Raw genomic sequence first — 24,059 nt, forward strand, 5'->3', positions numbered from 1 at the left:
TCTCTCTCTCTCTCTCTCTCTCTCTCTCTCTCTCTCTCTCTCTCTCTCTCTGTCTATGTGCTAAGCTCACCTCAAAGTAGATCTATTCCTCTAACAGGTCCTTTAGTGCCTAGTGCCATGGCTTCACTGTAGACACTGGGTCTCTAGAACTTAGTTGTCTTGCAAACCTGAAATGAACAAGTTCCCCTCCCCCCCGGCTCCTGGCAGCCATTCCATCCTTTCTGTTATGAGTTGCCTGACTTAAGTCCTTTATACATAGATATGAGGCCATCTTCTTTGGGTCTTGCCTATGATTTCTTAGATATATCACCAAAACCACAGGCAATAAAACCAAAATAGAGAAGGGAGCTATTGCAGACCCAACCCCTAGGAAAATGATTATGAGAGTGAAAAAGTGAAGCTCAGGAGTGGGAGAAAACATCTGGAGGGCATCTATCTGAAAAGGGTTAGTATCCGACAGAGGTAAGCAAGGTCTCTGACTAACAGAAAAAAAAAATGTTGAAGCAAATCCCTCAATAGCCAGTTTTTACAACAGGCGAAGGGTCAGAATAGGTTCTTCTCAAAGATGCATGTGAATGGCTACTGGACACAGGCTGTTTCTCTGATCATCAGGAAATGCAAATCGAAACTACCAGGTATTCCCTTAAGCCTATGAGAGGATCACACACAAAACCGCAGGACACAGGTTGGTGAGGAGGTAAAGCAATTTGGACACGTAGACACCTTTAGTATCTTATAAAATAGTGAGGCTACTGTAAAAATGGTATGGAATTTCCTTTAAAAATTAAGGTATAGCTATTACATGTTCTAGCATTTCAACTTTGGCTATATAGTCACTAGAATTGAAACTGGAATCTCAGAGGCCTGGAGAGAGGGCTCAGTGGTTAAGAGGAAGCAAAAATGCTTTTGCAGAGATCCTGAATTGCATTCCTAGGACCCACGTTGGGTGGCACACAATCACCTGCAACTTGAGCAATATAGCATCCTCTTCTCTTCTTGATGGGAGTCATGTTCCTAGGCACACATAACCCACATAAACACAGAATCGAAAATTAAATAAAATCTTGAACACAGGATCTTAGATGATATCCGCACCCTCATGTCCAGTTTGGGATGTTTGATGACACTCATGACATGGAATCTGCAGATAAATGGATCAAACAATTACAACATATGTATATATGCATATTGAAACTGGAATCTTAGGAGCCTGGATAGAGGGCTCAGTGCTTAAGAGAAAGTAATCCTTTTGCCTTACTTTTCATTATTTTTCATTACACACACACACACACACACACACAATTTTGCTTCAAAAAGAGAGGAATTCTATAATTTGCATCAACACAGATGGATCTGACAAACAATTATGCTCAACACAATAAGCTGGTCCCTGAAGGCCCAATGCTATAACTCTTTTGTGTTTAAATGAAACTCGCCGCAGGCTATTACAAAGTTGGATGGTAAATCTGGGAGAATGGCTGTGAAAGAGGCAAAAACTGCTCCTGTTCATACTGCCACTGAGCCTGAGACAAAACAGGGCTAGGTCATGCACCAGGCACAATGACTGATGTTGCTACCACAGGCTGGGAATACAATGGTTCACACTGATCTATTGTTTTTATAAGATAGCATTTTGCTAATTCTTTGAGAATGTCATATAATGTATTTTCAACATATTAACTCTGTCCCCCAGGTTCTCTAGACTGACACCTCCCTTTCTCCCAACTCAACTTTCTATTCACATCCTCCCCCCTCCTCTCTCTCTTTCTCATCCATTTTGTGTCATTCAAACATTCTTTGGTGTAAGGCTTACCCTGGAATATGGTCAATATATCAGCTGTTACATCATTGAAGAAAACTGATTTTTTTTTCTTCTAGCAGCTATCAAATACCAATAGCTCTTCAGCTGGGGGTAGGTCTTTGTACCTTGCTCTCTCTGCATTCTGGGATTTTGTGGGGCTTGAGATTACATAAGTCTTGAACATGCTGTCATAACTGCTGTGAGTTCATATAACAAACAGCTAAGTTGTATCCAGAAAACTGTGAGGGTTTTGTTAGGTTTTGTTGTTGTTGTTGTTGTTGTAGTTATTCACTGCCTCTGACTCTTACAGTCTTTCTGTTTCCCTTACCTTGAAGAGCCCTAACCTTTGGGTGTGATGGCCATAGTAAGGAAATGACTCCTAACGAATGACTGCTACATTCGTAAATCAGTGCGTAGTTTAACCCTCATCCTGGGACCTCCCCCTTGCTACAGATCACAGTTAACACAGAGACCCACAACTGCTCAGTGGGCAGAGAATGAAAAACTGAAGTTCTTGACCTTCTGTAGGACAGCTATACTGCACATGGTGCTGTAGTTACCCTTTATCTAGTTTTAGGGAGCTATGTTGCATAGTGGTCAAGTGAATTGAATTTGGGGCTTAATTTGCTTGCATTACATCTTTCAACAATCATTTATGGATATCTCCAGCTGCTGAGGTTGTTAATGGGCACATTATTTCCCATGAGCCTCTCTAGAACCTGGGCAAGGATGGAGGGATTTCTGTGGCAGGTGCATCCCTTCAAGCAGCCTCATTCTCTGGATGGGATGCTGGCTGGCAAGCTCCTACTGCCTCCCCCTGTCCCCATTGTTTCCTCTAGCTTTGTGGCAGCCTGAGTTCTTCCCACCCAAGCTTTCATACCAGGATGCAAACCGAGATCTGGATCCGCAGCAATGGTAAACACAAGAACTAGAAGAGTTTTTACATACATGTGAGGTATCCAATCCATGGCTGGAAAACAGGATCAATCCCTAGAATGAATTAGAAGTCCATTGCAATCTCTGTCCAAATAATTGTCTATGGGGGCATCCAGATGACTTAGAGCAAACCACGAAAAATTTGAAGAACAGTGAAGAACTTCCTGTGTGTTGGGGTAAGACCAATTTTACATGTGCAGCAGTTAAGGCAATGTGGTGCTGGTGAAGAAGAATCAAATATAGAAACTGAAAGTTAGCATGTACAGACACAAACCCATTCATGTTATGTTACTCTACTTTGTCATGAGGGCATTCCAGCTTCACAATGGGTGAAATATTTACTTTTACAATAAGTGTGGCAAAGACAATTAGATAACCATTTGGATAGCCTTGGCTATCCTTCCTTGGCTTGTATCATCCTCAAAGAAGAGTTAAACTTATGTGTAAGAAACAAACAAAGCTTTCACAAGAAATCAAAACATTGATTCTTGACACTGAGAGAGACCAGAACCCTGATCCTCATGATTGCACAGCAAGCACTTCTAGCCACTGAGTAGGCCCCCTCAGCCGTCTGCAAACATTTGAAAGAGAACTGAACTCAAGGCTGATACGTGTTTATAAGAATGTTATCATGTGAGAAGGTACACATGAAAAGGGCCACTATGGGAATTCTAAAAAGGAGGACTTTAATTTATATGCATGTGCACACATATATAAATGCATATAAGCACTCATATCCAAATTTTAACTCTCAGCCATATTCTGGTGGTTATGGCTCAGCAGATGAATGGGGGAGAAGTGGCCACACAATTCAGCCCTAATAGCTCTCACTAGGATTCTTTTTGATTCACCTGTGAGACCTCTGCCACGGGTCACCGTGGGCAAAGGTGAAAAACGCTGCATGGTGACACTGTGGCTTTGCTCAGTGCGGGGTTGCCATGTTTTCCAGGCTTCTAGAAGCTACCCTTATTATAAAGTGTTCTAATCCTAAACATATGATAGTGCCAGGGAAGGGTAGGGAGATCCTAAAGGGTGTGTTGAGGTCTCTACTTCTTTCCAGAACGGAAGAGGGTCATCTTCTAACAGGAAGCTAAGGTGGGCTAAGGATGCAGCTTTGTGATGCAGATTTGTTCTGAACAAAGCTGTGGGAGTCTAGGAGCTGTGGGTGCAAGTTTTCATAATGAGAGTTGGCTTGCTTAGGCCTTTCACAGTTTCTTGAATTCAGTTGTTCTGACTCTTAAGTCTTGGACTTGGACCTCTCAGTTGCAGGAGACAAGAGGGCTGTTGACTTCAGGGTAGCCTTTTTACAGCTGGCTTTCAACTGCTGCTTTCTGCTTCCAGCTGTTTACTGTCTTTCTGTTGAATGTCTTTGTCACCCAACAGCAGCCTCTTCATCGTCTCAAATGACAGACGTGTCTCGTGCACTAACACTCTACCTTCCATTTTAATGTCCTCTGTGGCTCACTCTGTCTGCCCTCTGTAACACAGGTAAAGCTGTGCTTACAGAAGCAGATGCCAGAGTTTGGATGTCATGATGTTTACTGGGGATTGTCATATATGAACTGAAGTGGAAGGCATAAGGGTGGAGATAAAGAGAAAGCTTGATTACAACAAATATCCATAGAGCCCTGGTGGACCAGTAGGAGTCCTGCCCTGAGTATTGATCAGTGTTTGACAGTGGACTGGACTATTGCTATCTTAATATTTTTCTCTGTTTCTGGATCCATATAGTCTTCAGAAGGCCGGGACTTCAGATACAGTGTCTCTCTGAAGCTGAAGTGAATATTGACAGATCCAGAGGCTTCTTGTTGGCTCTACTTCCTGATGGTAGATAAGAAGGTCTTCTAGTACCACACCTGGGGCTGCATATCGCTGTTCAGAAGTGGAATACATGCCTAGGGCCAGTACATGAGGTGCCATGATGGATGGACCCACGTAAAAAGTTGTCTCCTGACACAGACTGCAATAATGTCTTTGCAGAAATGGCAGTGAACAATTGTTCAGAGCCCTGTGAGTTCTGGGCCCTGTCTTCAGGAAGATGAGAAGTCTGGGGGGACATCAAGAGCAGGCATAAATCTGTGGGTATTCAAAAAGTTCTTTTCATCTTTCCTCCCTCTCTTCCTTTTTAATCTTCTCTATCCCCTTCCTTTCTTCTTTCTCTTACTTCTCACCAACCCCAAGAAATGAAGAAGTTTAGAGATCACAGGATGAAGGCTGGGAAGGATAGAGTGACTGAGATTGATGAGAAATGAGAAAAATGAGAGAGAGAGGAAAACCACCATTAACTCTATAGTGTTTCCCAACTAGCCACTCCCTGACTACTCAGAACTGCTGGCTGCACATCCTCTTTGAAGACAGGTGAATTAGAATAACACCTCATCTGAAACCAATCACTGGCAGCATGTGGGACAATTACCCACCACCTGAGCACTTTGTAGCTTCAGGCCTTGGTGTGTTGGCCTGCCAGAAAGCTGAAAGCCGCCTAGGTTTTGGGGGGTAAACAGCCTGTATGTGGCTTTGAGTCCTAATGTGGCCAGTCCAGAGGAGCTGTCTGGAATTCAGCCTGAAAACTTTTTGTGAAAATGCTGAAGTCAGAGATGGTTGGCATGGCTGCCAACTCTGCTGTCATCCTGGACCTACGTGATGCCCGAGGGGGGCTCAGATGTGATGGGTAGGAGCTTAGGAGCAAAATGACAGTAAAGAGAACAGCGATTTTGCCTCAGCTGCTTAGCATGCTTGTCCTGGACTGACTTTAAAAGTCTCTTCATAATAGTTGTGGTGTGAGAGTAACCTGCCCTGCTTTTATGTCAAAAAATAACCCTTTCACTGTCTACTTGGCTGGCACTACTATGGCCCTGTAAGATGAGACAATGAAGCCTTAAACACATACGTATCTGTCAACCAGGCAGATTTTAGAGCCAGACCTAAGTGATTTTATGCAAATGGCTGAAATAGTAGGCGTGGGAGAGACACCACAGTAAAGCTTGCTACCCTTTTGCTCTAGTTCGCTTTTCTGTTGACGTGATAAAGCACTGACTGGAAGCAGCTCAGGCTTTAGAAAACATTCATTTCAGCTTATATTTCCAAGTCACAGTGCATCCTTAGGGAAATCAGGACAGAAAGTGAAGCAGAAACCCCAGAGGAAGGCTGGTTCCTGGCTGGTTCCCTGGCTGGCGCTCTGTTAGCTTTCTTTTATGGTCAGGACCTGCCTGCCTAAGATGGTATCACCCATATCAGGCCGAAACTCTCCTACATTTATTTTCAATCAAGATGATTTCTCATAGACATGGCCACGGGCCAGTCTAATCTGGGAAATTCTTCAGTTGATGTTTCCTCCCCGTTGGGCTCTATGTTGTGTGAAGTTGACAGCAAGATCGATCAGTGCACTCTTGGGAAAGTACCTGGTAGAAAATATCAGGTGAGTTTTTGCTTTACAGAGGCTTGGAGTTAAGTAGTTCACACATTTGTCTTCTCAAGGCATTTTTCCTGGACACAATGGCATCTCTGTCACCATTACCACCACTACCACCCTCACCCCTATCCCCACCACCACCACTACCATCACTACCACCACCACTACCACCACCACCACCACCAAGTGGTCATTATGCAGAGATTATGAAGAATACAACAAAACACCAATGATATTTCTAAGTGCAGTGCCCTAAGTCATGAAGGCAAGCTGAGGCCAAAAAGCTATTACCATAGAGGAGCTCACAGCACTGGGGAGACTGACACTGTCTCCACTCCTGCTCTGAATCAGGAATGGGGAAGAAAGACACCACTGTGGTTTGTGTTTATAGGTGTAGACCCGAGAGGCAAGGATGTGAGTGACTGACTGGTCAAAGAGGATTTCAGTACTAAGGCAATGAGGGCAAAACCTGTGATAACACGTAGGCTAGGCTTAAGACTATTCTCCAGAACATGATAATGACGTTGAAGTTGAAAGTGACCATGAAGATGTTGGCAATAATGGCACTGTGAACACAGAGAAGTCATCATATGCCAAAGTGTACCATTCACTGCTGTTGTCACTACAATCCCATAATATGACCACACATGTTATAAGTTTGCCCATTTTCTTGACTGGGGAATTGAAGCCTAGAAAGGTGAGACCATTATTCACGGCCATTACATGGGACAGTGAAAGGACAGACCCTTGTTACAGAGTGAGACATGAACCATAATAGTAGAGAAAGCTTCCCCTGGCAAGCCACAGTTCTCTAGCCCAGCAGGCAGTGCCCTCTCAGGGACTTGTATACAGGAAGCAGAAGCCCCCCTGCAGGTTAGATGCTAAGAAAGCAGCTAGATTTAGCAATGGTTAAAATTCCCTTGGTTCCTGTTCTTGGGAATCTATGGTAATGTTTCAATGTCTTCAATCAAATTTCCTGGACCTTTTTGCATAAAGCCAAGATTGGGGTTAATCTTCCTTCAGGTGTGGGGCAGCCATTTGCATGGTCTCTAAGGGGAAAAGGCAAGATTTACAAAGTCAAATCTAATTAAGACACACAGATTTTCATAAGGAAACAGTGATTCTGCATCACAATGAAAGGATAAACACAGCCCAGAATAGAGAATTGCTAATTGTTCACCACAGCTGGGAATGCCAGTCTCTTTTTGATACTAAGCTCATTGTCTGTGCCTACAAATTTCCCAAATTCTCCCCAAGTGACATGGCAGAAGGATAAATAAGAACCATTTTCTTAATCCTTCTGGAATGAAAAGGAGTCCCAGTCCTCTGAATTTTGACTTTGCCCAGACTCCTGTCTAACACGTTTGCTGCCTCAGGGTCTCCATAGGGAACTGGGTTTACTTGGGAGGAGAGCAGTCTGCTTGGGAAGTCACTGTCAGATTCATTATAACAGCATCATCTTAGCAGCATCAGAGTCTACCAGGACATCTCCAAAGCCACTGACTTCACCAGGAGAAAAGACCAAGAGGCATAGCTCGACCTCTCTACCTTCTCATTGGGTTATCATTTTTTCCCCATCATCCCATAAAGCTCAGAAGTACATAGGCCAGTCCCTGAGCCCATGGTCATTGAGTTGGGCTAGCAGTGCCTATAGCTCATTACATTTCAAATGGCTCCCTGTGTAGGACACTGTTATTTCAAATACTAGCCCTCTGTCCTCGCTGTAGTCTTGGACTTGAGATCTCCATGATGGTTACTCAGCTTCTCCCAAGGCTTTCTGTAAATTTCCAGTACCAAAACCACACCAGAGACCTGGAATTCAGGACTGATCTGAATCCTATTGGTGGTTCCTATTTGTTCCCTTTCCTCCCCTCCCACACACTTTTCTCCCTCCTATGCCTCAGTCCATTGTCTAGACATGTAGTCTCCAGTCATTCTGTCTGAATAGCCCTGATCTTGGACCTTTGAAAGCCAGACTTGAACTCTAGGTCTCCCCTCTAACATCTCCTTACAACACTAACCAATAAATAGCCATGGTTGCTAAGTGGGGCCCTATCCCTTATTGCTGAACTATCTCTTAACTGATAGATTCAGAGAGACAGGAAGTCATTGCCTTTAGCTATGTGCCCCTTTATGATTCCAACAAGCTTCAGCGGCCACAAAGATGGTCCGAGTTAAACTGAATGGGTCACAGAATAAATCCCAAAGTCATTAACCTGAGGAAGGGACAGGTAGGGTGAAAGGAAGGGGTTAGTCGGCATTGGAGGGAGGAAGATAAGAAAGAGTATGTGGGGAGAGAGTAACCAGAGTATATCAAATACATATGTGAAATTGTCAAATTAATTAGTAATTAAAAAAAAAAAACTTGTTGCGGTGCCCTGTGTGTGGCAGGGTTCCATTAATCATGATGCATTGTATGGCTCTTGGCCTCCAGCCCTGGCTTTCTCCGCTAATATGCTTCTTTTCAGCTGCTCACTAGACATTTCTCTTTCCTGTAATGAGGTTTTGTTTTTTTGTTTTTCAAGGAAGGGAGCTCATCATTGGGGATTTTCATGTAGCAATGACTGTATCAGACATTTGCCCATTCTCTTTCATGTATCTTTCATGTATTCCCATTGGAAAGAACGAAGAGGACCTGGAGATGCACACTGTCTCTCCATTTTCTGGACCACAGCCCTGTCTGCCCTTCTGAGGACACCTGCAGGACTCCAGGAACATTTAGGTTAGACCCCTGCCCCACCAATCAGTTTCCTGCTGGGTCCACTTGGGACACAGCCAGCAGAGGTGAACAAGTTAGAATTGCTATTCTAATATCTAATAAAATAGACTTTCAACCAAAATTCATTAAAAGAGACAGGGAAGGACACTTCATCAAAGGAAAATTTTAGCAAGATGATATCTCAGTTCTGAACATCTATGCCCCAAATACAAGGGTGCCCATGTTTGTAAATGAAACATTGCTAAAGCCTAAATCACATATCAAACCCCACACATTGAGAGTTCAACACCCCAGTCTCACCAATGGACAGGTCGTTTAAACAGAAACTAAGAGAAATAATTAAACTAACTCATGTTATGAATCAAATGAACCTAACAGGTATCTATAGAACATTTTACCCAAACATAAAAGGATATAACTTCTTCTCAGTACCTTATGGAACCTTCTTCAAAATTGACCATAGACTTAGCCACAAAGCAAGCTTCAACAGATACAACAAAACTGAAATAATCCCTTGTGTCTTATCACACCATCATGGATTGCAGCTGGAGAGATTCGGGATACAAGGCACATACTTAAACATAATAAAGGCAATATACATCAAGCCAATAGTCAACATCAAATGAAGAGAAACTTAAAGCAATGCCACTAAAATCAGAGACAAGACTAGGATGTCTACTTTCTCTGTATCTATTCAATATAATACTTGAAAAGCAGGTCAAGCTCACATGAAAGCCTGAGCTTAGTCCATCTGTGTATACCACTGGCTAATGAACTGGCTTGTGGCAGTTTTGTAATGTTCTCTCTTCCTGGGAAGATTCATGGTCACACATACTGTAGATAGCAGAAAATACTTGATGAAGTAACTAGGCAGTGAGTGAGCCATTGGCAGGGGATAATAGGGATCCTGTAGCATGTGGTTCAGATGAGGGACAGAATTCTGAAAGCTAACATGCTTTCTAAGACACCCTGTAGAAACAGGGGGGCTTGAAGGAAAGGGATTTGTGCAAAGCACTTTCATATTCATGTGCTATGTTCCATCACAGCTCAGCGCTGGCTCTGAGCTTTGATTTCTCTATTTAATCCTAGCACTTGGGAGGCAGAGGCAGGCAGATTTCTGAGTTCGAGTCCAGCCTGGTCTACAGAGTGAGTTCCAGGACAGCCAGGGCTACACACAGAGAAACTCTGTCTTGAAAAACCAAAAAAAAAAGAAAAAGAAAGAAAAAGAAAAAAAGAAAAAAGAAAAAAAAAGAAAGAAATAAGGAGTTGTTTTGTTTTCAAGTGAAAGTTACAAGCTCAATTATACAGGGATTAGTGGAATTACAAACAGGACAGAAGGAACTTTGTCTGGGGGACTTTGTTTTGACAGAGTTACAGGGAGGAAGGGTGAAGTCAAGTATAGTGGTCCACCTCCCCCAACTTCTACCATACAACGATAGTGTAGCTTTTTGTGAGAGGGTTAGGGTTCCCTCTAGTACTTTGGTCCCCTTACCTTCACAGTCCTCTTTGCTCCAGTGACTCTTTGATGCTGGTATTTGGATACTCATCTTGCTAGCCCCGAACTCACTTGTGAGGAGGGGAGGTCAGTGCTACCAGCATGGCTGTTTTTGTCTCCTTTTCTGATAATCCCTCCAGACTGGGAGGTTACTCTTCATGTTTGGACATAGTCTGAATAGCTTGCTTGAAATGCATTTTTATCTTGCTCAGATCTGTACATCCTTTTATGCTACATTTTCCCAAACAAGCAAGAGAGGAAAACTCTATGGAGATACATTATGACAGCTGGGCACACCTTAAAGGTGGGATCTGGTTGTCACTCCATTTCTCATGATTTTGCAATGGATTAGCACTCAGGAGGAAGTTGCGGCCGCTGCCTCCCAGCTGCTGTGAGTTTCCTCCACATCCACTCAGGGATGGAACATGCATGTGGGAGAAGACAGCATAGCACACATGCAGGATATGAGTCTAGAGAAAAATCGTCACCCCCTCTGCATGTTTCCACTTTCCTCTCAGTCAAATGATATAACTGCTCTCACCCACAAAATAATCCCAAGAACACAGGGATGTGGATTAAGAGAAAACTGCACAAAGCTTTATGTGTAAGGCAAATCTCTTGTGTGTGTTTATACATGCAAGTGCAGGTGCTGGTGGAAGCCAGAAATGGGTATAGAATCCCCTGAAATGAGAGCTGGTTGCAGTTGTAAGCACTCCCAAAGGCAATTCCTAAAGGCTTTGATGATATTTACTTTTGAAACCATAGCAAGAAACTATGGTTTGCAGTTTTGTGGTGAGAATTATAATCTCTGTTTGACTTTCCTTTAATGACATAGGTTCTGGTGACAGTCTTCCCCAGGTAGGGACTACCAGAATGTAAAGAGGTTTGCTGGCTTCATTACCAGCTCAGAAACCAGTCTGTAACTTTATTCTATCTGAGTGTCTGGCTCCTGGCAAGTCAATAGTATCCTAGTGTGGTAGTCCACAAATTTCTCCTTTCTTTGAGTCTGTGGCCTCCCAATCTATGTAGATTCAACAGGAGCTAGTTTTATGTCTCCTGGAGTCTGAGTTGACTCTGTACCTTGCTCATAATATTAGCTGACACCACATTAACAGACATATAGTAGGGGTTTGTTGGCTTAGGGATTTTACAACCTTATTATTATGTGACAAGCTTGAATTAGCTTCCTGGGTGATGAGACAGATTTAACCTTTGCTTCCCTAATTGATTTCCAGCTAGCTCACAATGAATGAAGAGTCACTGATCGGTAGACAACTAGTCACATGAACCAGTTCAGCAAGAACATCTTGCTAAGTCCATCCCTAACAGAACTGTGTGACATCCATAAGTTGAACACTAGGTGAATTTTAGGACACAAAGTTAGACATTACTACATTGTTAAAGATGAGCCAATAGTCAGTGGAAGATATACAGGGTTTGAGAGTCTGATCTCTTTACTCCGATCATAGATCTACTAAGAGGTCAGATGCTAAGGCTTTGGGCATGCAGAGTCATCTACAGTAAGCCCCATCTTGTATATTCTATGTGCCATGGCCTGAATCCCAAGTCATGGAAAGACACCCTTGCTAGGTGAGACTCTCCTAGGTATCCCTGGTCCAAGGTTAATCCTGAGGACCTGGAATATACAGAGCTTGAACAGGCCATGTCTTTGGAGGGAACAACTTCCTGCCCAGGGACAGAGGTGGAAATTTACCCTTTGTGGAGAGGAGAGTACCTAGGACAGAGTGATTGGCCCAGAGCTCAGAGCCAGCAGACATGTGAAGGCTTAGGATATTTGTGGACAGGATCACAGGGTATTGTATCTATGAATGTCATAAACATTGCCGATTAGGCCAGAGATAGGAAAAAAACCTCCTAGACACAGTCTAAATCTTCTCTGGTCCAGCCTCCTTATCTGTGGTCTTAGTCTCTATCATTCATACAGGCAAAGTAAATCATTCACAACATTGGCAGGACTAAAGAAGAAAACCTGGAACCGTAAGGGAGGCTGAGATTTGAAGCAAGCAAGCAACACTAGCCTGCTGAGAACTGGGAACCAACCAAGCTGTCTCTCTCTAAAGAACAAGCATGAATGTGAACACATTTGGGGGGGAGGGGTAGAAGAAATCTGAGTTTTCTTATTTCAAACTTGCAGCCACGCCTGGTAGTACAAACCTGCAGTCTCAGTTCAAGCAAGGGGACCATAAGTTCAAGACCACATGAGCTTCAGTCCAGACTGAGTTCAAGGCATGTCTGGAAACCTTATTGAGACCCTGTCTCAGAATAACAAAGAAAAAAGAGGTCTGGGGAGATAGATCAGTGGTAAGATCCTTCCCTCACTCAGGCAAGACCCTGGTTTGACTCTCCAGTATCACACACAAACACAGGAAAAGGAAGTGACAATATGGTTTTGATTCATTTCAGACATTGCAGTGTGATTTTTTAAAAAGAAGGCTGTGTGTCAAGCTAGGAATAGGGGTACTAGAGGAGGTCATGGGGAGGTAGAAGGTGGAAGATTGGTAAACTGAGTGCCAATGGCACTTGGCATTGGTGAAGACATAGCCTCCAGGCCTGGGCCTTTCTACCATGACCTATTTGCTCATGTACAAATGAGGAGTCCATTTTCAGCCTCCTACAGCAAATGATCAAATGATCTTCTTGGTTGCCACATACTACAGGCTCCTTCCAACATCATTTTCCCATCTTGGGCAAAAAAAGGGGGTTTGTTTTCCATAACTACTAGTTGTTGACTAGGGATTGGCAGGGCTCACACTAGAAATAGATGTTGAACATCATCTCTGGGGAAAGGCTGATTTGTGGCATGTGCTAATTTCCATGGGTCTAATGAATTCTTTCCCTTTATCCATGGGAGGTTCATTCCAAGAGCTACAATGATGTCTGAGCCACATCCAGTGCTGAGATATGCACTGTTCCCACTCATAGATCCTTCAAATGGAGTCTAATTTATCAGTTATATATAGCAAAATACTCAAAACAACCAAGTAAATAGAGCAATTGTAATGACATACTGTCCCCAAAGTTAAGCAGTACGTGGTCTTTCTGCATTTCTCTCTGTATTCTCTATATACTTTGTCTCATTCTCTCTGTTTATATCCTAGATAACTTTGTATTCTGAGATGCAGCATTATGACTAGTACAAATCTTTCTTCCTTAGTCACATTGCTACATGACACAGCCTTGATACATGACCTCAGCTACTTTAGCCTGGAATTTTTGCTTTACGTATACAATCAAGAATTCTCAATTTTTTTTCTTTAAGAAAACACTTCATAGCTTCTCTTTAACAGTCAAATGGCTTACATCGCAACTTTCAGATTTGGGTGACCAATAAAGCCAAATAAGGACCAATTGAACATAAGCAGGCTGTGCTCCATCTGTGGATCTGATAACCAAGATGGCTATCAGTTAACTAATGGGTGGGTATATATATAATACATATATACATATATCAAGTGTCCACAGAATGGTCATCATATGGTCCATGTCCTGGTCATGAAGGTATATGATTTCATGAAACTACTCAGAATAGCTTGTGACTTAAAACTTGTGAATCACTCATGTCTGGGTTTTCCATTTTATATTTTTGAGAACCACAGAGTGTGGTAAATAGAAACCACGGTGTGGGAGAAAACTACACTGTCATCATGCCAGACCCAAACTCCTGGTGCCAAATCTGGATGTGAATCCTACCAGCAGTGTAGGAGCCCTGGTGTTGACAGTAACAGGGATCTGTGCAGGTCCTGTAGTCCCCAGGATTCACCCATGACACCTCTGGCCAGTACAGCTGGCTCAGTTGCACAGGTTCCTCACCTCCCTCCCCATCAAGTCACATTTCCTGCTTATGGTATTTATCAAGAGCCCCATCCTCTTCTGGCAAAAGTGAGTGAGCAAGAAGCCAGACAGCCTCACATAATTTGTTAAAATGATTGATGCCGCCCAGTCAGAGGTCCAGAGCAAAGGATGCTTACACAGCACATGGGGGATAAAGAGTGATCTGTAATACGGAGAGAGATGTGCAATTTCAGAAGATCTATTTTCCTCTTTAGCAGATGGATGGATAGCACTGTTCCATAGTCAGGGTCTTTCTCTGTCTCTCCCTGTCTCTGTGTGTGTCTGTCTCTGTCTTTCTCTTTCTCCCTCGTCACATCTCAACATGGTTTGGGCTTTCTTGTTTTCCTCATTCTCATTCTAGACTCCCTTCACAAGACAGCAGAGTTACAGAAGAGCCTTGATTCATCTCCCATACCAGGCTCTTTCCTGCCATCCTACCTCATAGGTAGGAGCCTGACCTCTGGGTAGGAGCCCTGTCATTGACAGTATCAGGGATCTGAGCAGGTTATGTGGTCCCTAGGATTATTTTTGTAGAGTGGAGACATCATCTGCTTTATCTTATTACTGAAAAGTATTTTTGATACCTGCCCTGTTGTTGCCTGTGAATTATATAGTTTTAGAGAAGAAATATTTGATGGTCTTTGAGACATGGCAAATATCTAGTTTGTGCCTGTGGCTTCATTCCTCTTCTTTACCAGATGTCCCGCTTTGCAACCCGTATTCTGCAGTTCATTGTTCCCATTGGTGTAGAGTGAAATGTTGATATTGTCTTATTGATCAGATGCCTATAGTTAAGATGTGCAAGGGGAAGAGTATACCAGCATTAAAGACCTGCTTACCATCTCACCAAACAACCTCAGTGTTAAGAATTTATCTCAAGAGGTGAGACCAGGTGCTGCATACAGGCAGAGCCATGCCACAGACTTATTTATATATAAGAAACCACTGAGAGAGGAAGACCGAAATGATATCAAACTATTTGGAAATAAACTAAGATATTAAGCTACATGGCAATAGATTGTAGCACTGTGCAGGATTCCTAATGTAATGGAAGATACTTCAAACTGTATAGACTAAATAAAAAAGCAGATAAATGAAGCTCAGAGTGGCCATTTCCAACAAGTTAGATCTGAGTCAAATGGGATAGATGCCTCCAATTGACAGAAGAGGAACTTGCAGAGCACGGTAGAGTCTGTTCTTGTTTTGAAACCCAGACTGTTGGCGACCCTGAACCACCATCCCAACTAACAAAGTTGCTTAATGAATTGCCTTAATGAGAAACTGTCTCTTTTGGGAGAATATGACCTTCAGCGAAGAAAGAATTTCCTGTTCTTAGAGAACTGTTGCCCCAGGACATTCCAGGAAAAACTGCAGAATGCTCTGCCGGATGACTGACCTTATCTATCTATAGTTGATAGAGTCCCCATCCTGTTCTTTGTTCCCCTTCCTCCCTTGCCAAGAGTATATCTTGTAAGCTGCTTCCACATTAAAGTAGACCTTGACAAGTAGCCATTTGCTTGGTCTCATTCTCTCTCTCGCCCATGTTCCTTTCAGGTGAGGTCCCCCTTGGCTCCCACGAATAACTGGACCCGCTGGTGGGGTCACCAGACCATGTCTCTTTCCTTTTAGGGTCTGTGTTCACTGTCAAACACACTGAAATGTCAGTAACACAGCAGAGGAGGGTCTTGGTGCTACCTTCTGGAGAATGGTATTAGCTAACTTGTTCTCTAATTTATCTTTTTCATTCAATGAAATGTGTTAGACAAATTTACACAAAACAAGCACGCTCTGCATTCCAGTCCTAATGACTGCCTAATACATCATTATGTGCAGTTTTCATTACTTGTGTTGGTATTTAGGTTACAGGCAATTTTTCACAATTACAGATAGTGCCGAGATGAACATCCTGTGTGTATGTCTCTGTCTGTTAGAGCTGTGTTACTAGATGCTGGCAGAATTGAAAGGTTTTTCATGCTTATACACTTGACATTTTGCTTCTTGATTAATTTCAAATCCTGAGCCCGCTCTGCCACTTAACCAGCTGTGGGTTGGTGGCTCAGATGAGTCCTGTTGTAACCTTCTCCTACAGTAGGAACCGATACATGAGTAAAATTGGTAAAGTCAAAGTTTACAGAGGGTTGACCATGAGCCCACCAAGGACAGGAAGACCCTGGGAGGCGGAACCCTTTTGCAGGGGGCTGTGAACTTCCCAGAAGAATTAGGGGTAGGACATACAGTGTCTGGGAAGCAGACAGGGTGAAGGGTGTTATGTGCTCCTCTTTCCAGCTAAACAGACATCCCTTTCTCATTCTGAAGATCTTAACATCCACAGGAATCACATCCTCACACCGTGGGCATGGATATCCTACTTATGAAATAGAGGAACCTAGTTTCCACAGTCAGCAACTACAGGAGCTGGTATCACAGCTAGACTGTTTCTTTTGCTGTTGTCTGAGAAGCATTAATCTCTAGAGAAGTGGTTCTCAACCCTCCTAATCCTGGGGCCCTTTAATACAGGTCCTTATGTTGTGGTGACCCCCAGCCATAAAATTATTTTTGTTGCTACTTCATAACTATAATTTTGCTACTGTTATGAATCATAATATAAATATGTGATATACAGTATGGTCTTATTAAAGAGGTTGTGACTCATAGGTTAAGAACCCCTTCCCTAGGTCATTGGGTCCAGAGGTTGCAGAGGGTTAGCCAGCTAACATGGCTGATGTGGCCGGTGAAAGCCCATTTTCCACTGTTGTAGCAGACACCAGTACCTTGATGATTTCTAAGGCAAACATGTTTCTTAGCTTAGGGTTCTGCAGGTTGGAAAGTCTGAGGTCTAGAAGGTCTAGGAGGAGAGGGATGGTAGGAGTAAAGTGAATGACAGACACGGGGTTCAAAGGGGGCAGCTAGGAAAAGAACTATGAGGCATAGGAGTGTTTGGGCTTTGGGCTTTGGTTGTCTGGTGAAGGGAGCGTGGAAGAATTTCTTACAGGCATGCTGAAGCCAGATATACGTGTTGACTGGGTTATTCTGTGGAGACTTTTCCAGGAGCTCTGTAAGCAATCTTTCATTTGGCACACTCCTCCAGAGGAAATGGAGGCAGCAGAGCCCACTAACCCATCAAAGGAAAGGGAGATAATACAACCTCAGCTCCCTATGAAAAATACTTTTTCAGTTGCTCTTCCCAATACCTTCTCTGAACATCATAGTGGAGATTGCTCTAGAGCCAGGTTAGGCCACATCCGTATAGATGACCATGTTGTCCCTGGGGGGCAGTGCATGAGACTCAATGTGCTGGATAACTGACCATTTACTCTAGAGTATGAAAGCCTGGATTTCAGAAGGTTTAGCACTTGACTTTGTTTTGCTAGGCAAAAGATCAGTGCATAATCTTATGGGAGGAGACAAATGGATTCTAAGCAAATACATCATTTTTATGAACAATTTTCTCTCCTCATACAGTGAAAAACTGTAGGAAAGAAGATTCTGTCATCATAAATCATTGGGATAATGTGGTTTTGAAGGTTTTAAAAGGTCACTATAGGGCTGGGGAGATGGTTCAGTGGTTAATAGCACTTACTGCTCTTGCAGAGAACCTAAGTTTGGTTCTCGGCACTCACACTGGGAGACTCAGTGTGGAGGCTCAAAACCTTCTGTAACTCCAGTGGATCCAATGCCCTTGTCTAGCTTCTCAGTCATTGGCATGTATGTGAGAGCAATTATTTGTTGAAGCCCCAACAGGAAGTTCACCTGGGAATCCAGGGAGGTGGTAGAGATAACTCCAGGTGACTGAGAAGGGTGAAGGTAAAGAAATTAGCCTTTCTTCCAAGGCTAATTATATAGTGGCCTGGTGGAAGATTGGCTAAGCACTATAAATTAGGCTTTCACCAAATTTCGTCTTTAACCTTTATCTACCGATTGCCCTAGTGTGTACAGGAGAACATGCCTGGGCAGTGTGTGTATGCATAAAAGTCAGACGACAACTTTTGAAGTCAGCTCTCTTCTACCTTGTGGGTTCTAGGGACAAACTCTGGTTGTGTGTTCATCACTTCATGTGTATTTTGTCTTTTCCTTTGATAAGATTTCCAGACTCAAAAGAATAGAAGTATTACCGATCCACTCTGGAGCCCTGGATGAGTTTCTATTGATAAGGTGCATTATGTCTCCCTTCTCAGTCATAAACTCATTAAGCTTGTCATGCCATTTCTATCAGTTAATCTTGTTTTAAATCCCATTGATTTTTTTCATTCTCCTTCATCACTGCATGTCTTTTCCCATTAGATTTGGAAGGCCCTGCTTTAGTTGAGAGACTCATTACATTTCTAGTTCCTCACCCTTGAAACAGCTTTATCTCCCACCCCACCCTTTTTTTTGGTCATGGAATTTTCTCACACAAGCAGAATCTGTGTGGAGGGACAAGGTACCAACATCCAGCCTCAGCACTCACTGACATTCATCTTGTCTCATCTTCCTCTCCTTTGGTAGTTGGGGAGAGAGGGGTACAATACAGAATAAATTCCAAGGCAATGTTTCTCCAGCCCATACTCAGTCCCCTTCATTTCAAAAGATAGATTTTATATTAGACTCAGAATCTCTTCTTAGTCTCTTTCTTTAGAGTATGGCAGACTATGCTCGGAGATGTTTGGTGTAGGAAGGGCTAGGGCTTACCCTCAGAAGTACTTCATACTCTCTCCTTTCTTGTATGGTTATACACTGACTCTAGGGTTGAGACTGAACAAGAGTTCTGCTTGTGCCAGAGTGTCTATCCATGAAGCTACTGTGGACTTCTGCTGCTTGTCACTGTTTCTTGTTGCCACTCAGAGCCCTCCATATACCCCCTTCTTGTTATGGGTCTCTACATGCCCACTCAGGGACAGATGTCAACTGTATATACCGTCTTTGTTGCTCAAACATAACCATAAACTAAGTGATTTAAAGTAACTCATGTGTTGTATTACAAAGGTAAGGTGCTATCAGGCCTGTGGTCTTTCTTGAAGACCCAAGGAAGGGCCATCCATCTTTTTCCATCTTGCAGAAAGTACACACTTTCCTTCTCTCATTTTTCAAGTCAGCAGCTTAGCATTTTAACTGTTCCAACCCTTGCTTTTATTGCCTGTCTCCATCTCATAGTCGCTCTCCTACTTCTCCTTGGTTACATAAAGATCAGTGTGACTTCACTGGCTATTAAGACAATCTAGGAGTCTCTTTCCACCTCACGATTCTCATTCTCACTTCACATCCCTGTGTTGTTTTAGGGACCATGCTTACAGGATCAGACATAAATATCTTTGGTAGGACATCATTCTACCTACCATCCTGTAGGACACAACTCCACCTTAGTGTGCCGCCTCTCACATAGCCCTCTATGGATAATGACAATGCTCAATCATTGTGGCCTCTTTGCTAGTTTGGGTCACTCAGTTTTCCTGGGATGATAGCTTAGTGTTATCTAACACTTACTAATTCTCCTCATTCATTCTCCCACCCTAAATTGCACTCTTTGGGATTCACACGACTCTATCTAATCTGCTTTTTAAGACTGTGTTAGTCTTGATGGATCATCTACTTTAAGGTTGATCCCAGGACCCCCTCTACCTTAATTGCATCACAGCACAAAAACTCTCAGAAATGACTGATTCTGCTCATGTTTTTCTTCATGGTCTGTCTACCCAGATTTCTACTCCTAAATATATCCATTTTCAAGTAAGGTTCATTTTTATCTACTTCTTAACTCTGTTCCTGGTATCTAGAACCCTGAAGACCCTTGCATGAGTTCAGCATTTGTTTATTGCTGTGCTCTTAGTGTTTAACCCTCATCCCTGAAATGACAGTATTAGAATGTGGTGCCTCTTGGAAGAATCCTCTGTAGCAATGTAACTAGGTACTGAGTAAATTCATAAAGGAAAAAAATATGTTTCTTGCTATTATGAAACCTAGGAAGTTCAATATCACTGTGGCTACAGGCTTTGTGCCTGTTCAAGTTGCTTATCTCCAAGATGGCTCTTTGGACAGTGAGCTTTGGAGGGAGGAAACACCATACTCTTCGGTGGTGGAAGGCAGAAGAGCAGGGAAGGAGGAAGGGGTCAAATTTAATCTGTCCTTCTATACTAGCAGTTATGTATTTCTGAGCATAGTCTTCATAACTTAAATGCTTCCCTGAAAGCCTCACTTCCCAGTTTTGCTGTATTGAGGCTAGAGACTCAGTGTGAACACAAGCTTTCTGCCTTTGTAGGAAGTGTTTAAGTCAGGATAGCGTTGAGCTCATGAATGACATTGCTGTTTATAAAAGGTCCAGGGAGTAAGTATGTCAGTTGGTATTCTGTTCCTTTGAGTGTTTAGTAAACACTCAGGATAATAGAATTTATTTTGGCTTCTTGAAAGTTCTAATACACTATGGGTTTCTTCTATTGCTTTTGGGTCTGTGGAGAAGCAATGCATTATGTATGATAGAAGCATATGGCAGAGAGAAACTACTCATCATATCCATGATGCAAACTCAAGAGGCAAAAAAGGAAGCTGGAGTCCTACTATCCCTTCATGATCTAAGACTTCCCAAACCATTCTTGAACAGTGCCTAGACTAGGGACCAAGTCCTCAGTTCATAGGCCTTTGAAGGACATGTATACAAATCACACAGTTAGCCCTGTACACCAGGTAAGGGCACAGGCCAGCTATATTCATGCAGAGAGATGCTCCACTTCCAGCTGCTGGCTCCGTAATCATTCATTCTCTGGTCGACAAACCATGTTCTACTGTTTGCAAGATGCCTAGTTTGTGGTATTCTTAGTAGCTGGAGTAGACTAAGTGTTGAATTACCGAATGTTGGTTTGTTTCTATGTGCTGTGGCATTTTAGGTCCCTTGATGCTGAAGAAATTATTTAATCCTGTTCTGGGGTTTCTACCCCTTCCCTTTGACCACTTAGTTCCAGATAAAAGATACACACAACCCTTATAATTAAAATGAGCCTTAAATAGGACAAGAGCTGGGCAGATACCTACCCTCTCTGCTGATAGAATCTACTTCTCTATCAATAATCCCAAATTGCTGCTTACTATGTTTCATCTGGGCTGCTCTTAACTCCAATTGGCTAGCCATTGGGGCCATGTTCTCTTGAACTTCCTTAATTGATGGCGGCTTGTTTCTCCTCCATTTTCCTTCCCCTTTTTGTTGTTCTCCTGACACCAAGCTCAGGAAACCTAAACCCCACATGTCTCTTGTACCTAGCTATTGGCTGTTGGTGTCTTTGTTTACCAATCAGAAGTAACTTGGGGGCAGAGTCACTTATGTCACTGGGTCTACATACAGGCTCCAGGTCTTGGGGACCCACACTCAGCATTACAATAGACAGCAAGACCAAGCCTCAACACCTTGATGGTTTATATCTGTAAAACCACTGCTGTGAAAAATCATCCAATTCATCCTTAGGTCTGAGTTCCCAAGCATGTATCATCTCTGGCATCTTACAGATGAAGATATACCAAAGCATGTAACTCTATGAAAAACACAGTATTGGGGTTGGGGAATAACGGGTTCTACATTGGGCGAGTAATCTTGTTGATGAGGACCAACGACCAGAAAACCTCTGCCTGTCTATCCAATCACTTCAAGGGGCACGTGGTACGATCCACACTTGACCAGAGGAAAGCAGGCTTTGAACTATCCCACATTGTCTAATATAGAAAAACATGTGGGTTTACACCAAACCAAAACAACAGCTTTTCTGGAAAATGAAGAAAATCTGGAGTCTCTCTCTCTCTGTGTCTGTCTATCTGTCTGTCTCTGTCTCTATATCTCTCTGTCTCTTACACACAGACACACACACAGACACACACACACCATCAGTCACATAGCTCCACACACCTCTGTGGACCTGCAGTGATTTGTCGTTTGTCCAGACTGCATGAGGCTTTCCTTAAGATTTGTTTTCAATAATCACATATTTTCATTAGGTCTATTTTTTCTTGCCATTACTACTACTTTAAAATTGTTTTTAAGATCTTTACCTTTACAACCTGGAGGAAACACTAGGCACACAAATATTTCCTGCAGCTTTAAGACTGTGTAGTTTAAGTTCATATGTACATCTAAGTGCATGCATACACATATGTGCACATGACTGATTTTTCTCCTGGGGACAGCTGAGGAGGACAGGAAAGAGTCATATCTTTGCAGGAGGGGACAGATGGCTGCTCTTCTGTTTTTCTCCCTAGTTCAGACAGATGTTCACACCAACCAGGTGAGAGATTCTAGGCATAGGCTCCCTGGAGGCTTCCTACCTCAGCCTCCTGTCTTACCAGTTCTCATCAGAAAAAGACCGATAAACAGAGCCAATGTCTCCAAGGACTTCTGTATATTTTTAGACCCAAGGCTTCACCATTTCTGTAAAACAATTGGTGCTGCAAAGATTGCGAATCAGATTGGAAGGGTCCCAACTGAAAAGAGTCTCAGGCCTCCACAAGCCTGTCTATTCTGTTGGCCTCTAGTTGCTCCCCTAGAAATGAGGGTTGGCAAAGTCTAGATCTGAATCTTTTCATTTCCATATCCTTTTTTCCCCCATGGCAGCAACAGCATATGAATGCTGAGGGGATCTGAACCCATCATGGAGGGACTGAGACAAGAACAGCTTCAATTGAGGAAATAGAACAGGATGGAGGGATTGGTATTGCAGTGGGAATGCAATTGGGAAGTGTGTTTGCGGGGGTCTCTGGTTTCTGATATACTTCACCATTTTGGTGCAGATATCTTTGCCTCAGGGTACAAAGGACTTCAGAGTAAGGACACAGCTCTGTGTATCCTATAGAGGACTTTCTAAGATATGGATGAACTCATGAGTCCTTCATCTGTGCCCTGGTCCCCAATCCAGCCTTATCCACCATCATGGCACCCCAGACCTGTGCTCAAGTCTTTCTCTCTGCCAATGGCTCAGAGGAACCTCAACTATGGGTTGTTCATCCTTCCCTTTTCTAAACCCTCCTTTAAAGTCTCGTTCTTATGTTAGCTTTTATATCTTCATCAGTTTTATGCCTTCTCAGAGAGACATTTGCTGATTCTTAAATTTGAATGTTCTCACAAATGTTTGCTACCAGTTCTTGGTCATTATTTGTTTTAACTCTTTCACAAACCCATTATGGATCAAACTGGTATCAGCAAGCCCTTACTCATGTGGACCCTCACAGATACTGGTACACAAGACAATGTGTCATGAGTGTCAGGGTGATATACTGCTATAGCCTGTCCTTCTTTCCCATCATCTACTTGCTGAGGGTAAGATCTACCATCTTTGCTCGAGTTCTGAGACATGTCAGAGTCTGCCTGGGATAACTTATGGGTAAACATAGGTAGAATAAATGCTGAGTCTGGCATGGCCTTGGCAGGGGTGAAATGACATAGTCCCTGACTCCAGAACAGGGCCAGCAGGCATAGGACCTCATGAGTGTTGATGATTTCTGTGGGCATAAGGCTTGTTTGTATATTAATGTACACATTTTCACATTTCTCCTTCAAAGAATGTCCTCCTGTTAACATTAATGACTCCATGATAATTAGAAACTGTAAATCCAGGAGTCGAGGGTGTGTCTTTAGTATCTTTAGTAAAATGGTAAATGCTAGGACCTTAAGGACAGCCCTTAAAGCAATGGGAAACAACTCTAAAACAGGAGCTTGAAAATATATAATTTCTCAACTATGTAAAATATTAGGATGAAATATGAATTGTATAAGGCACTTCACAGATCTAAAGGAACAGAGGCTGCTGCTCTATGAGCCAACTTGTCAAAAAGATACTAAGGAAGGAGAGAAAGAGATTTAGGGAGTGGTAATCATAGGAGATCCCACCCAGCTAAA

The sequence above is a fragment of the Grammomys surdaster genome, unplaced genomic scaffold (genome assembly GCF_004785775.1).
Source record: "Grammomys surdaster isolate TR1022 unplaced genomic scaffold, NIH_TR_1.0 224, whole genome shotgun sequence".
Taxonomy (NCBI): domain Eukaryota; kingdom Metazoa; phylum Chordata; class Mammalia; order Rodentia; family Muridae; genus Grammomys; species Grammomys surdaster.